At 39.7% G+C, this 6,266-nt stretch overlaps 1 long non-coding RNA gene across 1 annotated transcript; it reads left to right on the top strand.

Annotated features, from left to right (window-relative positions):
• On the top strand, nucleotides 626–3,530 carry LOC110400445. The gene is made up of 3 exons (XR_002439847.1): nucleotides 626–938; nucleotides 1,385–1,595; nucleotides 2,552–3,530. It is a non-coding gene; the product is annotated as an uncharacterized LOC110400445 (long non-coding RNA).

Here is a 6,266-nt window from a genome sequence, read left to right as displayed (position 1 = left end):
TCATCTTAAATTTTGGCTTATATGTTTCCATGTATCTTCAGCCTTTTCACAGTTGTCTGAAAATTTTATGTTATTCAGATACCTCTTTTTTTAAAAACTTTCTTCATCATACCTTTGAATACTCACCTGAGTTCCATCACTGTATCTTGCATCACCTCTGCTCCTGAGATCTATTCTTCTTTAATTCTTTGACCAGTCCCATCAAATGACACTTGACACAGAACTTGGTTGTCGTAGCCATAGCCACCAACAGGCACTATGTCACCCAGTCTGTGTATTCACTCTTTATAGAATCACAGAATCACAGAATGGCCTGGGTTGGAAAGAACCTCAAAGATCATCGAGTTTCAACACCCCTGCTGAGTGCAGGGTTGCCAACCACTAGACCAGGCTGCCCAGAGCCACGTCCAACCTTGCCTTGAATACCTCCAGGGATGGGGCATCTTTAACCTGGATTCAACTTCGTTCTGATCTTAGTAACCATTATATCAGTTCTTCTAGGACTGCTTTTAAGGAAAAGAACGTTTCTCTCTCTCCCTCACAAGTTTCCCCAGGCGTTTTCCTGTTTCATTACTTGGTTCCTTGGGTTCCCTAGATACTAAACTGCTCAGCCTTCCTACTCACTCAGCCTGAATGGATAATTGGTGGCAACCTGTCAGCTGTCCCTCCTTCTGCAGCTGAGAATCATCCACACACACACACAGGACATCCCATCAAGACAGCATACTGCAGCCAAGCCCCTTTTCCCCCAACTTGTTGACTCCTTTCCCCATACCAAACAACAAATGCACGTACTTACTTCTCTCTTCTACCCACGGAGTATTTCACAAGGAAAAGTTCTAGCACAAACTCTCATTTGTTCTCCTCTCTTATCATTGCTGGGATAAGCAGGGCTGTAAGCTGCTACCTAATGCTGCTGAGACGGAGAAGAAATTTGGGTACAGCAGAAAATAATGTTGTGTGTTATTTTTGCTCAGTCTTTAACAATTTCTGAAAAAATGTCTAAAGGCATCGTAATTTTATTGCTAAATTAATTTTAGTGAAAATCTTCTGGACTGCATGCTTCAGGAATTTCTATAAGTTATATTTATCCTGCCAGTGAGGATTATCTGACTTTTTATAAGCTAATCCTCTTGAGTGTTATGTCTCAATCCTATGAGAAAGCATGTAATATTTTACATTACAAGTGTTTTAATTTTATCTTCATTAATTTCTAACACAACACTTTAAACACATATGATTTCCACACAAGGGCAAACAGCAACTCAGATGCAACATCCATAGGTTTTGATAATTATTTTCCATTATCATGAAATATCATCTAGTATTTTTTTGAGCAATTCCTTTGTTTTCACTCTTATTCCCATTGCCTCTTATTTCACAGGCCATCCCCATTTCTTCATGTCTTGGCACGTATCAGCTGCAAGAGCGATTCACCTTCTGATGAATTTCTGTCTCAGCAGAACAACCAAGGGAAGAGAAAGAAGTGATTTCATATTTATATTGGATCGTGCTTATACAGGGTGGTCGAATTCTGCCTTAACATGTGTGTTCAGCTCTGCCTGTGAATACCAGAGACTCAGCTTCATGTGAAGGTATTTTGCCATTAGTTTTTGTCTTGCACGGGGATACGAGTATTTTATGGCTACAGAAAGAGAAAGACAATAGTTATTAACTTCAGTGAAATCTCGATTACAGCAGCTACAAATCTGCTTTAAATACATAGCTGATACTCTTTCGAAAGCTGTGGCTGGAGCCTGTCACAATTCTGAATAATCATGCTGCCTTTATAAGGATATATACAAATATCTATGTGTTAGTTTTTCCAACATACACACTTGCAAACAGAAAATATTGCATTTTCTTTTTTAAAAACAGCCTGTATGTAAACTAGCCTGTGCTAATATAACTCACTAATTTTCCTTGGATAAGCTGAACATATTTAGCAAATGGATCACAAGTGTGAGTAAGAAGTAAGGCTTGCTGAATTTCAGAAAGGATCAGTGGTTCACACTGGATGTTTGCACAAAGGCAGGCATAGTCACAAACTGGCATCCTCCCAAAGTTATCTGTATGGAGTCAATAGGAAGTTCAATAAGCCTGGATTACATGGGTGATAAATAAATGACACTTTGATGTCTCATGGTTTCTTCTGGGTAGAGCGGACGAGGCACAGCACTGTACTTGATGAACACCCACCACTTCTGCTATCTCTTGTGTCTCTACCAGTTCTGCACCCACATCTTCCGGATCTTTTGCACCTTGCACCAAGCTCCCCCAAAAAGGACTGCTTTTTTACCTACTTTTCTCTTGGAAATGGTATTGCAGTTCTTGAAACAAAGGGTCAGCTTTGTACAACCAGCCACTGCATCATTTTTACGCTCTGCTTACATCTCACTAATACTATCACAAGGCTTAAGGGGCGTTTCAGTCACACACAGACTTCTGTCAGCTTTCCACAGACATGTGGATTTCAAGAGAGAAAACATCTGTGTTTGGGAAGACGTACATCTCATTATATGTCCTATCTAGTAATTATGTTATGTTCTAGATCTTCTGTGGTTCCTGCGCATCCAGGTGCCAAACTCAGCAGTGAAAGTCAGTGTAGCTGTGCCAAGACTCAGTTTGGGCTACAGCTTTGAAAGCCACAGCTTTGAAAGCCACAGATGAGGACTGACAAGGCACCGACAGACACAGTTTGGGCTACAGCTTTGAAAGCCACAGATGAGGACAGACAAGGCACCGACAAGACTTCCATCACTGGCACATGTAGAAACACTACTCTGTTTTATAAACAGGTGTTTCTTTTTATACATAATACCGTAAAGGCCATTTTATCTGCCCAATAAAAGTTTACAAGACAATTCCATTGTACATTATATCATACAATAGCATCACGTATTTCTGCAGAATTCCTTTATCTTGGATGGAAACTCATGTGTTTCCCATAGAAGCTTCTCAGTGTATTTCTGTTTAGAGATATGCTCCTTCTTGCACATTTGCAGATGCAGGTCCAGGAGAAATGGAGCAATTTTCTCTTCCCCAACTGGAGCAGTATTGGACTGTCCTCATCAGGAAATGAAAATGTTCCAATTGCATCTGTATCTCTTGCTGCTCTCTGTACCACAATTCTTCACTAACAGAAATCCTCCTAGTGATCATGAGCAATACATTTTGCATTTGGACCTTGGACTTGGCTGACACTTTTTAAAAAATATTATATATATATTCAGTCAGACAACACCCTGGAGACTATTACACATCTGCAGATGCTGAAGGGCACAAATTATTCCTGCTAAGGTCAACATTACCTTACACTAAAAAATTGTCTTCTTGATCACGGCTTGCACACTGTGAACAAGTGATGAATTTTTATGATTTCACCACCAACACTTGGTTATATTATGTACCCCTTGGGGAGGAGAAGTGAGGAGGTGGAAAGAAGTCCCAGACCACATATAGACACCTAAAAATCTGTCCTTCTTTCTTTCATAAAATCCCATTGAGCCAGATGAGCCAAAATTTCACTTGGAAGCTGTTACCGGACTTAATCACGGTCAGTGCAAGTGAGCCACAAAATTAAACTCATGAAAGGGATGGAAGGATGTATTCAGACAGTCCAGATTTCAGCTCATGTTCAAAGTCTACTGTTTCCTACCAGCGAGCCAGTTTGGAAGGCACTGAGCCAAGAACAGATCCGACACCTAAGTGGAAGTTAGTTAGGCAATTTTAATATTGCCCAGAGCTGCTTAGCAGTAAGTGAAATTCCCCAAGCTGAACCTGTGAGAAGGATAGACCTATTCCTTGAAGCAATACGCTGCCTTAAAATATGATTGAATTCAGATGTGGTATGAAAGACAGAAAATTTAGAAGTTCCCCATGACTTTTCTTTAAGCAACTGAAATATTATATTCACCTACACTGAAAAATTTTAGCTTGGTCATTGCAATACTTAAAGCAGCATAAATTTTGAAGAACTCTACTTCAAAAATGAAAGCTTATGCATTGCAAGCCTTGTAAGAGTCCCATTCTACTTTTTCCTTCTGATCTATATTCTCATTAAAAATGATGCCATTACATAAAATATTTTTATTACAACTAAAGCGTATTTTGCAACAAGAAAAATAGGTCCCTCAAAAATGTTTCTATTACCTTCACCCGCTTACTAGTGGATTTCCTTCTTTCTCCAACAGAAGAGGGGTGAACAAAGAATTGGCTGTTGTTTAATTCTTTATTACAAGCGTTCAAGTGCTGAAATACAGAATGAGAGAGACTTAGAGAGGAGCGGGATTCAGAGGCTGCAGGCAAGAACTTTCTCCCATTTTGTTAAGGCAAGCAGCATGTAGAGTCTGGCCCTAATCAGATTAGGTTGTGCATATTTATAAACATCTGAAGACCATAAAGAAAGGCTCCCAATTAAAAGATACTCTGGATTTACTTCTGCAAGAGTTGCAGAAAAACATAGTGATTAGCATTTCCATTAGAGACTGCTATTTGGCACAAAGCAGGCTCATATAAATGGGTCCTCTCTAAACATCTTTTATACCAGAGCATATCTCTGCATTCTATTCTGATACTTTGAAAAAATAAGCCACATTTTATCTGCGTGTATGAAGTTACACCATGCCATGTCACCACGTGGGATGTAACCCCATGTAATATAATGCACATTCGAGCAAAACACTCTTTTCCATTATAGGCAGGAGTAAATTACAGATAGAACTTTACCATAATTAACCACAAACTGGCAAGAAGGCCTATTTTCTGTCTTTCTAGATTACTATCAAGTTAGCTAAGCCCTTCTCAAGCTTACTTTTAAAAATAGTTAAGAATACAATGAAAGATATTTGATATGAATCATTCTGTGGACAAACATGCTTTGCAAACCATCCCATATAATTGGAATAGAGAGTGAACCTGAGATCCTGGTTAGGTGTTTCCTGGTTGGTGAACAGACTGTGCCTAGCTGTTGTTTCTCATAAAAATGTTCAACTCTTTTTTTTTTTTTATGTTTTCTTTCCTTCTGACTAGTTTTCCTTTTTCCCTTCGATTAAAATCTCTGCTATTGTTGCCCCTTAACAATAACACATCTGAACCCACAAGCAGCAGCTGTCCACAATGTGTCTCTTGCAGCTGAAATCACTTCATCAGTTATTATTCCAAAAGACTAAATATGGGCAGGCATTTTCCTAAAGAATTGATTTTTAAGGGCTCAGTATCAATCAGTTCTTTCTGCCTTTGATCCTCTGTAATCAGAGAACCCAATATTTATAGAATTCAATATGCGGTGTACTTAAAGATATTCTAGACTTTCTGCTGGTACCATCAACCACCTATTTGCTGTGGATAATCAGTGACTTTTTATTAACAGAATGCTTTATCAGCACAGAGGACAAGCTCAGGACAGTGCCTCTGTGAGATTCAGGAGAGGCAGACCTAGAAAAGTAAGCAGTCTTACTGGGCCGTTTGCGTTTCAGGATTTGTGCAGCAACTCTGATTAACAATACTTTGTTAAAGCACAGGCACCGAGCGTTCCCTGTGCACCAGCCTCCGGTTTCTCTTATGGGTCTCAGCCCCATCCCTGGTGTCACAGTGGTTGCTGTGTGGCTGTGTGGGAGTGTCCAGGTTTGAGCACTGGAGGAACTCCAGTTAATACTTTTGTAATATGTTAGTGAGCAACTGAGCAATCAATCAAATCCTTTCAAGCTGTGCCTTTCCAAACCCATTCACATTTTCTTTTCTCTGTTGCAGAGTGTACTTCTCAGCTTCTTTTACTCTCAGTGTCCTAGTGACAATTGATCCTTATCTTTCTTTAGCAAGTGAGGTAATCTCCAGCCGCTATAAAGTATTGCATATGTTAATCAAATGCAACCCACCCCATGAGCCTGAAGCAGCATTTCACAAAAGCCACAGCATCTGCACTGATGTTTTACTTCTTTGACTGTCCATGGATGTGTTCAAGTGGAGAGGGGAGAAATACGGTTGTATTTATTGTCAGAACAGAGAAAAGAATCCTAGAGATAAAAGGTCCTGCAGGGTTTTTTTAGTCTTACTTGGAAAGAAAAAATAAAAAGCCTTAAACTGTAGACTTTCCCATTACGGTTATTACTGGAATTACAGTAATACTACAGTAGGACACGCCTATAGGCAAGAAATGTGATCACATTCAGCACTTGCAGACTGTTGTTTTGAACAGGGTGGGAAGATTTTGTGACCGTACATAGCAAAACAAGACGCTGTAAGCGCCCTGGAGGATCTGCCTTTCC

This window comes from Numida meleagris, chromosome 5, assembly GCF_002078875.1.
Source record: "Numida meleagris isolate 19003 breed g44 Domestic line chromosome 5, NumMel1.0, whole genome shotgun sequence".
NCBI classification, from domain to species: Eukaryota; Metazoa; Chordata; class Aves; order Galliformes; family Numididae; genus Numida; species Numida meleagris.
Note: the sequence above shows the minus strand (reverse complement) of the source record. Positions and strands in the feature narration are given on the sequence as shown.